This window comes from Tachysurus vachellii, chromosome 3 (assembly GCF_030014155.1).
Source record: "Tachysurus vachellii isolate PV-2020 chromosome 3, HZAU_Pvac_v1, whole genome shotgun sequence".
In the NCBI taxonomy this organism is placed as follows: domain Eukaryota; kingdom Metazoa; phylum Chordata; class Actinopteri; order Siluriformes; family Bagridae; genus Tachysurus; species Tachysurus vachellii.
The window spans coordinates 31,210,262-31,222,707 of NC_083462.1; the positions used below are offsets into that span (position 1 = coordinate 31,210,262).

A 12,446-nucleotide genomic window follows, 5' to 3' on the forward strand; every position below is an offset into this window, starting at 1 on the left:
TCAGACAATATTTTGGATAACCGGACCGCAGGAGCGCTGAACGCTGGGTCCAATGTCAGTGCACTATCCTATGCTTGACCTCTCACCCTCACTGTAAAAAAAAAAGCTCATGCGCTACTTCTCAGCAAAGCTGAGCTTCTCAGCCACCATAGTTTGAAGCTGTTCAGAAAACAAAATATGCAATTTTCACAATTGTCTGTTCTTCTGCCCTATCTCCATTGTTTTTGGATGCCATTCTGCTAACTTCATGACACCAAAAAATGTGTAACACAACTGCTTACGTGTGTTTTCTCAATACTAGCCAACCAGTGGACAAGGCTGAAAAGTGTTGGCTGAGTAAGAAATAACTTACAGCAGACTGTACTGTAATGATTGCAATGAGATGCAGCAAAGTGCTTCTGAGTGCTTTATTTTTTTTAAATAAGCACACGATGTGGGTTGTGTTTATTTATGAACATTTTATTGGTTTATAGGTAAATTTAATGTTGTGGAACATCTAAGGGTTTTTACACCTGGTCACTTCATGCGTTTTCTGTGATCCGATAGCTATCCGATGGTAAAAAGACCAGGTCTAAATGCCCTCCGAAACGGATTTTCGAGACGGATATAAATCCGATGGTTCAAACCACATCAGGAGGTGGTCTGGGACGCGTTTCAGATGAAACTGGACAGGTGTAAATGAATGTGGTTGTTCAAGCCACATACGTCAGCGCTATACTCCTCCCAAACGGAAGTACGTCACTCGCAAGTGATCTTTCAACCAGGCGTCTCGTCGGGTCTTAAAACGTGCTGCTGTCTCCAGCGAAAATGTAGTATAACCGGCGTAACAAATTTTTTCGGCTTCTTTTTGATTGCGTTCTGAAAACCTCATACACCAAAGCGTGTTCCATTTCAATTACCCCGGAAATGAGGTAAAATATATTTGCATTTTGGGCGGGAGTAGAAAGATCGGATCGATATCCGATTCGCCGAGACGCGTTTATGAGGCCTAATGTAAATGGAACAGTTTTAACAAATCAGATCGCTATCGGATCAGAGAAAACACATGAAGTGACCGGGTGTAAAAAGGCCCTAAAAAACCAGTAAGTTCCTGTTTTCTTTAGAACCAGGTGCTAAGCACTAAGTGAAACAGGTTATATTTAGCATATGACATTAAAAACTGTGATAAAGAGTTCCCGTAGCAGCCCCCCACCCCCACCCCACCCCCCCTGAAAACACAGCCTGTCATTGTGCAGAGAAACCAGAAGCGTAAACTTCTCTGACCTGAAGACTTTTTCTTACAAAGCTTATAAGCAAGACTCCTTTCATAAATGTTAAATGAATTTCTCCTAACAAAATGTCGCCACGTCACCACATCATCCATCCATCTAACCTTTTTCTGTAGCGCTTATCTTACACAGGGTCTCTAGGAGCTTGGAGATTATCCCAGGGGCCTCAAGGAGAGTACCCCCTGGAACAAGGTGCTTACTAATCAAGGGGCAAACACAGACACATTTACACATTATGGACAATTTAGAGATCAATCAACCTTCAACAGATGTTTGTGGACTGGAGATGGAAACCATTCAAATCATAGGAAGAAGATGGAAACTCCACATTCAAGGCCGGGAATCGAACCCCCAACGACGAGGGTGTGAGGCGAATGCACTATGTGTGTATGAGTTTTTACTATAGAAACAAAAACATATTAAAACTCATTCATGTTACAGCTGAAACTGCTGTCCAAGCTGCTATACAATAGTATAACGCTATAATGCTGCTACTGTATAATGCACACCTTCTGACCAATCAGATTCAAGAATTCAGCCATGCTCTGGTCACATCATGTTATTTAAGTTAGCGTTAAGAATTCAACATATTAATACAGAGTACATTTAAAACGGATGGACGCTTGGCATGAAGTATTATGTTGACCCTTCGACAACAACAACAAAAAGCTACCGCAACAATGCGCTCGGATGTCGTGTCGCATGTAACAACAGTATCTGAGTCTGACTATCTTCTTCGTTTTCACTCGATGAGGCTTTACATGCGAGGTGGGCTGCATGTTCTAGCATTAGAGTTACAGTATATAACAGTATCTGTGCTCCTCAGTACCGTAGTTTGTCCTTGTGTTCAAGTGCGAGAGAACAGACTTGTGGATTTAATCTCTGCCTGTTGTTAAGGTAGGATTCTGGGGTTCTTGTGCAGTATCTGCTTGGTTCTGCTAAATGTTGACGGGAGCTGTTGATACACTGCATGGTCAGAAAAGTCACTGTTTGCATTTAAATAAGCAAAATTTCAACCCTTTTAACCCTGACCGATGCGGAGCTTTAGTGTGTACAGCCATGTTGGAAGATGTGTCCTGTGGTTGTGGGAAAGATGCTACTGTGTGTCAAAAGGGGCAAATTATTGGCCTCCTTCAAGCCAAAATAAACAAGAAGATTATAGAACTGAGTCCAAAGTGAATTAAAAGATGGCAGGATAATAGTCTTTGGTTAATAGGTTAAATTTTTCGTACGAAAGGTTTTCTTTTGTGCTAAAAGTCAGTAGGGAGAAGACTTCTTTCTCCAATGGTTCAAGCACAGGGAACAAATAATAACCTGATTATTTACTTTCTAGGGATATGAATGCTAACAAAAGAAGTGTGTGAGTGAGTGCATGTGTGTGTGCTTCCGTTCATGTGCACATGCAGAAACTTGTGGTACACCACAGCAATGTTCAGTTTCTAACACTACTGTAAATACCTCGTGCTTCAATCAAACTATTTGAGTTAACTAGCTTCAGCGTTCTTTGCTCACAAACAGTAACATAGCTACAGTATGATAGTTAGATATTCGTAATTTAGTTCAATTCTTAATTACCCCTAACCCTGAATTAAATATGGACTGGACAAACAGTATGTTATTTTATAAATGCATTATATTATAAATGCTCATGTGTGGGTTAAAATGAGGGGCTTTTTACACCTGGTCACTTCATGCGTTTTCTGTGATCAGACAGCTATCCGATGGTAAAAAGACCAGGTCTAAATGCCCTCCGAAACAGTTCCGAGATGGATATAAATCCGATGGTTCAAACCACTTCAGGAGGTGGTCTGGGACGCATTTCAGATGAATCTGGACAGGTGTAAATGAATGTGGTTGTTCAAGCCACATACGTCAGCGCTATACTCCTCCCAAACGTCACTTGCAGGTGACTCGAAAGTCGTGCATCGCACCAGAAACAAATATGTTTTCCCACCAGTTCTGGCTCCGATCTTTCACCCAGGTGTCTCGTTGGGTCTTTAAACGCGCTGCTGCCGCCAGCGAAAATGCAGCAAACAGTAAATGCTGTTTTTTGTAGAAAACCGCATACAGTACACCAAAGCGTGTTCCATTTCAATTACCCCGGAAATGAGGTAAAATATATTTGCATTTTGGGCGGGAGTAGAAAGATCATATCGATATCCGATTCGCCGAGACGCGTTTATGAGGCCTAATGTAAATGGAACAGTTTTAACAAATCAGATAGCTATCGGATCAGAGAAAACACATGAAGTGACCAGGTGTAAAAAGGCCCTCAGTCTCTCTGTGATGTTCCGGTTTTAAATAGTCATGTAGGAATAGTACGTGCTGCTTGGGTTCACTGTACATCAAAGAGCGTAGTGATGCCATCTTGGGCCGCAGGCTGGCATGTTTTATAACGCTGCTTCTGACGACACTACACACTCGGGGACACAGACCAGTGCTTTAAAGCCAAAGACACACGGCACAGGAAATACCGTGTTCATTCTGTTGCAGAACTTCAATGACATTAAGAGATATTGTGATATTTTACATAGATAATATGCCTCATAAACGCTCGTAAAGGTTTTCGCTGCTTCAGAGACAAATCAGGAATTGTGGGTCACACACGAGACCTATTTTATGGTCCAAATCTGCTGAAATTCAGACAGGGTCTTGTGTGCGCTGAGGTTTAAGCTCTGAGACTATGTGGAATGCGAGGTCTGTCACACACATGCCTTATTTTACAGTGTGACGTGAAATATTTCAGAACTAACCATGTAACGTCTTTGGTTAAACTTAACACATCCCGAAATTCCTCCAGGAAAAAAATGACCCTTCAAAATTACAGGCAAAAATGACTTTTATAAAACTACACTCAATTACAGCCAATTAGTCAGATAACTAGAAACAGATCTTTCAAAATAATCTAAATTTCCTTGATAAATCATGTCACAAACATCCCAAAAGAATGTTGGTAAGACGTGCACAGGTCACGCAATCGACCCCTCACCAGATACACTCTGACATCACCGTCTGCTAGGTTAGAATGTGTTTACTAAAATAATGTCTTGTTTTGCTGATGAACACAATCAGAAACGTCTTCAGAAACATTTTATTTTTAACACAGATAAAAAAAGGACAATTCAGCCGAGGAGCTCTTTCTGCGCAATTCCATCTAATGAATTTGACTTGCTAAGTACGAACGTAACGTGCTTAGCTTGCTAGTTAGCTAACGCGTCAAAATTTCTAGCGCCTAATATTTATACTATATAAAGCTACGATATGAGTCCCACATTTTAAAAGCAACACTGTAAGGGAAAGATAAATAAACAAAAATAAATCTCACCATTTATAAAGACAACATGTAAAAGACAACATATAAAAGACAACTCCCATACCGAGGTGTTTAATAGGACAAAAGAAATTTCAGCAACCTCAGACATAACATTCAGGTTTTACTGAAAAAAAAAGCATTTTCACTTATTCGCCATTTCCAATGAAGGTGTTGAACAAATGATTAGAAGTTGTGAGTTAAAATCCCAGAACTTCCAAGCTGTGTCTGCTGGGCGCTTTAGCAAGGCCATTAAACCCCAAACTGCTCAGCTGGATAAAAGAGATAAATGTTAATCACTTTGGATAAGAGCATCTGCTAAATAGTGTAAATGTAAATGACAGCAGAGTCAACATGAAAGTTATGGAAGCTGATCAGCAACGAGTACAGGGGGACAATGGTGGCTCAAGTAGTTAAGGCTCTGGGCTGTTGACTGGAGGATGGGGTTAAAGCCCCAGCGCTGTCACTGTTGGGCCTTTGGCAGAGCTTCAAGGTAGAGCTTTATAAAACCCTCCCTGCTCCTGGGATGCGAAATCATAGCTGACCCTGTGCTCTGACCCCAACCTCCAAAGTTGGGGTTCACAAAATAAGAATTTCACTGTAATGCTGTAATGTATATGTGACAAAAATAAAGGCTGTGTTGTTCTCTTTAGGTTCGTTTGCAGCAGGTAGTTGAACGGTATTGTGGGTAATGTAGTAAACTTTTAACCAAAAGGAAAAAAAAAGAGGTGATCTGGTGGTTTAGTGATTAGCATGTTTGTCTAGGGTGGGAATTCTATTCCTGCCTCCTCCCTGTGTGTGTGGAGTTTGTTTGTTCTTCCTATGCTTCAGGGGTTTCCTCGTGAATAAATCTTGCTCTATAAAGTCAATTAAAAGTTATTCAGGGCGGATATTTCCTTTCACACATGACCAAAAACAAAACTGACTCTGATTGCACATCTGAAGTGCTTGGTTTATCAAATTCAGTGAAGGCAGTGAAGCCCAATCTGCCACTGCAGCTTTTAGCCTCATCGTTAGCAGATGTTAGATTTCGCTGACCTGCTAAACGTGCACCTCTGCGCTGAGGCTAGCTGGGTGGCCGCCGACTCCGTGACTTTATTGTCCATTATGACAAAATGATCGAATGCACGCTGCGTCTCTGACTAAAAAAGTGAAATACAAAACATAACCTTGTAATAAGCATTAAATAAAAAGGCACATAAAGAGCCTAGACGTTTCTTCTCGTTGTTGTTGTTGTTTTTTTTCTTCTTGTAATAAGCTCATGCTGGAATGCGGTCGCTGTTCTCAGACACAGACACGGGTTAGCTGAGGTTGGGTATTTTTTATTTTTTTTTGCCAATTTGTTTTTGTGGTTTCAGTGAAATCAGAGACGCTTCACTATTTCACTTTCGGTGAGGTTAGAGATAGCGTGTGTTTATACTGTCTGCTGAAATATGTGGTATGTGTCAGCATCCTGTTGTTCTTTCTCACAACAACAAGCTAGAAGGAAGTGGGTGCATGTGTGTGTGTGTGTGAGAGAGAGAGAGAGAGAGAGAGAGAGAGAGAGAGAAAGCACTCCTAGTCCTTAGTCCCTGTGTGTATTCAAATCATCACAGTAAGTTACTTACACTGTATTGAGGCTGTATAAAATTAGACGAGAAATCAAGGTGAACAAAGAAATGTAATTAAAGGGTATCTTTAGCAAATTATCATTCTCTCTCTCTCTCTCTCTCTCTCTCTCTCGCTCTAATCATAACAAACACATGATATATGTACAGTAAAGTCCATGCCAGCAGAAACACAACTGGAATCTGATGAATGAGGCAATGGGGACTTTCTGATCTGAAAAACCAATATCAGAGTCTCACCTACGCAATCACACAGACATAGCCTTTATTAAAGCCCTACTAACCCCTTCATTATATACACCTTGAGGGTGTCTAGTATCTAATATACTGGCAACTTGCCCCGTCTGTCTAACGTCTATCCTCTCCGTCTTATATCTTGTTTACTGTTTTTTTTCCTTTGTATTCCTTCCTTGCTCTGACAGCGTTCTTGTCAGTGTCGGTATTATTCTCTGATTAGAATTCAATCAAAATCAAACCAGCAGTCTGATATCTTTTGTTCTGTATTGTCTCTTCTCAGCATGTCTTTTGTGTGTGTCTATGTGTGTGTGTGTGTGTGTGTGTGTGTTTGTGTGTGTGTGCGGGTGTGCTCACTGTTCAATAATTCCCTCTTTCCCTTCAGCAGGGCTCCATCTAACAGAGAAGGCTGTCCCTTGTTCAAAAAAAAAACCAAACACTCTATGCATAAACAAAGCGTTAAATACATCCACCATAAACCATTTTCTGCCTTCTAGGTATCATTTATTAAAAACCCTCACAGCTAATAGGGCATGTCAGAGGCAGCTATGTTCTGTTCCTGTGTGAGGGATGAAAAGGTTCGTCTCCCGACGTGTACATGTGTGTTCTTGTCATTCAGGGACACACAATCGAGCTTTTTCAATCAATCAGTGTGACCTACAGCCCTGATTGTGTATTTCAACACTTTACTGTCACGTTCGGAAAAAAAAAACAATTCGATAATCTGCATTTGCTGTTTCTCTTTAATTGTGCAGGAGTTTTTTTTCCCTACTAATGTACACATGAAATTAGTCGTGCTTGGATTGGCCTAGTTGAAGCGTAGCCTGGAGGCCGTGTAACCAGAATCTCTGGTGGTTTCAGCGTCACAGTATATGATTGTATCTATACTAATGAATATACAGTATATCAGTGGCCAAAGGGCCATTTGATTTTATCTCCTGGGATCAATAAATGGATCAATTGCCCTATTTATTGTCTTGAACTGACAAGACCGAAGGACATATATCATATACACATAGATTTTATGGCATGTAAATGTTTACACCCTAAACATAGCGATGTGAGAAATGAAAAAAAAAGATATTTTGCGATTGTTTTGGTTAAAAACGCTTGATTTATTTGCAGCTTTAATTTCCCAAATTTTTGATGCAACTTGCAGTGTTTTGTGCTTTTTTTTTTAACTGATGAAATCACAAGCACATGACTGTTCTTTTAAACTCCTGGCAGTAAAGGCGCATATGTACAGTAATGAATTTCTGTGGAGCTGTAATGTAAGTTCCACACGTGAATGGAAGACAGCTTTGGCTCAAAGCATGTTGTGACGTCCTACGATACGTCTCCACCCAAATCTGCGCAAAATCTGAGCTAAATCATAGCTACTTTTTTACATCCCAGATTTTGTGTTCATTTCTGCTATCCTGGAGGTACTAAGACAGTAAACCTTGGCTAAAAATATATTCAGCTCTCTTATATGTCAGTGTGAACCTAACTGGCATCTGTGCCTTCATTAACTTGTGATATATCGTGTTGCATATTAAAAAAAAAACAAAAAGAAAGCGGTAAAGCCAAAGGTATTTTTATTCATTGACCAAATTTACACGGAATGCCATGAGGTACCTACATCATATTTGTCAATAATGTGCGGCGATGGAATGCAGCATGGATGCACCAACAAGCCTAAATAATCCAACACATTGCACACATTAACACACAAAGTCACTTTCACATAGAGGCAATTCACCCAGAAGAAGCCAAACTGGATGCTAATGTAAAAATAACACCACTGTCACTACGACGCTAAACCCTCAATACGTAAGAAACCAACACTACAGATATTATTAACCCTGCTTTTCACAAATGACACATTTTTTTATTGCTATTTATCTGGTTATTTTTCCCTAAATGAAACGTCCTTAATATCACTGATGCCTAGTTATATTATCCTGTGAAAATCCTTAATAAGAGGCTTTAGTAATTTATAGAAAGCCGAGTACTTCAAAGGCTTTAACAAGTTCCTCCTGTTTTAGTTCCATCACGTTTGTCCAACTGAAACAGACATACTGTACAGTAGGTGTCCTGCAGTCTTTGTCTTCTGATACATTAAATACAGCATTTACAGCAAACTGCTGTTTATTCTGATCAGAATATTGACATTTTGGATATTTTGCCATTTCTGCAAGGTTGTTGGCTGGGTCAAGTAAAATAAGACAAATTCATTTGAGAAGAAATCAATGTTTTTGCCCTCAGGTCAGATTTTCAAGATGTTTTAGTAATACTAACCTAATTACAAACGATATATGGTTTATAGACATTCATTCATTTTCTACCGCTTATCCGAACTACCTCGGGTCACGGGGAGCCTGTGCCTATCTCAGGCGTCATCGGGCATCAAGGCAGGATACACCCTGGACGGAGTGCCAACCCATCGCAGGGCACACACACACACACACACTCTCATTCACTCACACACTGCGGACAATTTTCCAGAGATGCCAATCAACCTACCATGCATGTCTTTGGACCGGGGGAGGAAACCGGAGTACCCGGAGGAAACCCCGAGGCACGGGGAGAACATGCAAACTCCACACACACAAGGCGGAGGCGGGAATCGAACCCCCAACCCTGGAAGTGTGAGGCGAACGTGCTAACCACTAAGCCACCGTGCTAAGCCCACTAAGCCCCCGGTTAATTGACAATATAACTGAAAATATGGCCATAAGCACTGTTTTATTTTCATTTATTTATCCATTTATTTACATTTGGGCAACAAACTTTAATTGACATGAGATTCAGCAGATGAAGATTATAAGCCTGTCTTGGTGACTGAGGGAAGCCTAAAATCTAAACACACCTGTCATTTTATCACTGAATGCAACGTTATATGTTTCTCAGCTCTTTGTGGTGTGTCATTGAATCTGAATCTGTGTAAATGTTGTGGAATCTTCTGAAGCTTAAGTGAAAATCATAATATCAGTTACACTCACTGAGCACTTTATTAGGAAAACCTGTAGACATAACTATTCACGCAGTTATCTAATCAGCCAATCGCGTGGCAGCCGAACAGGTCATAGAATTGTGTAGACATTACCCAAAAGCAAGTATTTCTATAACTGCAGATCTCCTGGGATTTTCACACACAACAGTATATCTAGATGGTGCTATATAGAAAAATCATCCAGTGAGCAGTAGTTATGTGCACAGAAATGCCTTGCTGATGAAGAAGATTACTGAAGAATGACCAGAATGGTTGGAGCTGCCAGAAATGATACACTAACTCAGATAACCTCTCTATACAACTGTGATGAGCAGAAAAGCATGTCAAAGTGCACAACACGTCAAACCTTGAGGCCTATTGTCCACAGTGGCAGAAGACCATTTCAGGTTTCACTTCTGTCAGCAAAGAACAGCAAACTGAAGCTTCTGTAGGCACAGACTCACCAAAACTGGACTGCTGAAGACCGGGAAAAAAACAAAACAGCCTGGTCTGATGAATCTCGAGTTCTGCTGAGGCTCAAAGATGGTAGGTTCAGATTTTGTTGTTAACAGCATGAATCCATGGACCCAACTTGCCTTGTGTCAATAGTCCAGGCTGGTGGAAGTGTTGAAATGGTGTGGGAAAGGGTTTCTTGGCATAACTTGGGCCTGATCATCTCAATCAATCATCACTCGAATGCCACAGCGTATTTGAGTATTGTCACTGATCATGTGCATGACTTCATGCCTACAATTCATTATAAACTGAAGGCTATTTCCAACATCATAATGTGCCATGTCACAACGACGAAGTCACCTTAAACTGGTTTCATGAACAATGAGTTCACTGATCTTTAGTGGTCTTTACTGGCCACCGGATCTGAGCTAATCAAATAGAGCATGTTTTGGATGAGCTAAAACAAGAACCCATGAAAGTGCACCTGAAATGATGCGGTCATATCAACATGGACCAGATTCTCAAAGAAATGTTTCCAACACCTTTTGGAATCCATGCAATAAAGCATTCAGCCTCAGACTCATTCAGCCTCTTGAGAGCAAGCCAGATCCTATTCAGTATCAGTATAGCCATCCTAATAAAGTGCTTTGTGAGTGTATATAGCTTACACTAGACTCTATTACATTACTAAGGCACCTGTTTGTCAACATATGAGAACAGTTCAGAGCGTACATACATGTCATACCCTGTCAGGGAGCGTATTGTGGGCCTACAGTACAAACATGACATCATCGCACAAATGCATGGGGTTTGTTGCAGAAAACCAAATATTACTTAGTAAAAAAAAAAAAAAAAAAAAAATCAGTGCAGATGTACACAATTTTCCACAGCTGTGGATATATTCTGAAACCTGATTCCTAAGAGCTATTAGGATGCAGTAAGACAGAACAGTCTTGATGTCTGGACGGTCTGTCCATGCTGTTGTTGGCATGCTTTTGGCACAATAGCATACAAGGTGGCACGGCTGATCTGTACATTTGAAAATCAAATGCATCTATGTGCAAATAAATCAGAGGGTTAAATCATCATGACTTTTCCTGCTCATACAAAATAAAGAAATAGATAAACAAACAACACACACACACACACACACACACACACGTTGGTGACAGGACAGAATTACCCCGTTAATATGGTACTTTATGTTGTATGGAAAATGATGGGCGATGTCTTTAGAATATAAGCCATAATGAGACGCTGGAGAAAACACAAGATGTGAGACAGAGACAGACAACACAAGGCGTAAATAGGATATAAGAAGGTGTCACTTGTGTATATTATATTGTATAATGCTTTTTTTTTTTTTTTTACATTTAAATAAGATGCACGTCGACACATCCGTGCCCCGGTCCTACTACCCCCCCATCCCAACAGTACCCCCCACCCCCCTACATCTGTACAGAACAGACTATACAACACTATGAGCTTCGACAAGGTCAACATCACAGACAAAGCTATGCGTCTGCGCTTAAAGCCATCTCAATGTAGCGACAAATGTCTTACCTCCCTGTGCGTATGATGGTGTGTATCAGTCCTGTGTCGAGCACTCCTTCATCTCCCATTCACACCATCCGACCTCTTTGTGTGTGTTGCTGATGCTGCGCGCGCTCGTCGTTCTCCTCCTCCCCTCCTCCTTCTCATCTACCTCCTTCCCCCTTTTCTCCTCCTCCTCTTCCTCGCTTTGGGCTTCGCGTGCAGGATCACGCACGACGACTGCACGTGCCGGAGGGTGTGGCACCGGGAGCCTTGCACGAAAAGTAATCCATTGTACATCGAAACCTTTATGGTGTCGCTGTGCACGCCAGCTACCTCAGTATAGTATGCATACTAGCCTACTAAGTAGTATGCTATAATAGACTGCACCTCTAACACTACGCATGCATACTAGCCTACTAAGTAGTATGCTATTATAGACTGCACCTCTAATAGTACGCATCTATACTAGCCTACTAAGTAGTATGCTATAATAGACTGCACCTCTAACAGTACGCATGCATACTAGCCTACTAAGTAGTATGCTATAATAGACTGCACCTCTAATAGTACGCATGCATACTAGGCTACTAAGTAGTATGCTATAATAGACTGCAAATCTAATAGTACGCATGCATACTAGCCTACTAAGTAGTATGCTATAATAGACTGCACGTCTAATAGTACGCATGCATACTAGCCTACTAAGTAGTATGCTATAATAGACTGCACGTCTAATAGTACGCATGCATACTAGCCTACTAAGTAGTATGCTATAATAGACTGCACGTCTAATAGTACGCATGCATACTAGCCTACTAAGTAGTATGCTGTAATAGACTGCACCTCTAATAGTACGCATGCATACTAGCCTACTAAGTAGTATGCTATAATAGACTGCACGTCTAATAGTACGCATGCATACTAGCCTACTAAGTAGTATGCTATAATAGACTGCAGGGCTTCACAACTTAGCCGCGTGGTGGTGCTGTTTAACCATGACAACCTCGTTTCTATGGCAATCCTGTTTCGCGTTGGGCGCCATTTTCAAACAGCGTTACCAC

General features: G+C 40.9%; 1 protein-coding gene across 1 annotated transcript in view; it reads right to left on the reverse strand.

Annotated features, from left to right (window-relative positions):
- The window catches only part of cracd (capping protein inhibiting regulator of actin dynamics), a 36,496-nt gene extending 24,848 nt beyond the window's left edge, over positions 1-11,648 (reverse strand). The window contains exon 1 of the mRNA XM_060866764.1: positions 11,413-11,648. The gene's annotated coding sequence lies outside the window, so the exon portion shown is untranslated. The remainder of the gene's footprint in view (positions 1-11,412) is intronic.
- Positions 11,649-12,446: the final 798 nt, after the last annotated feature.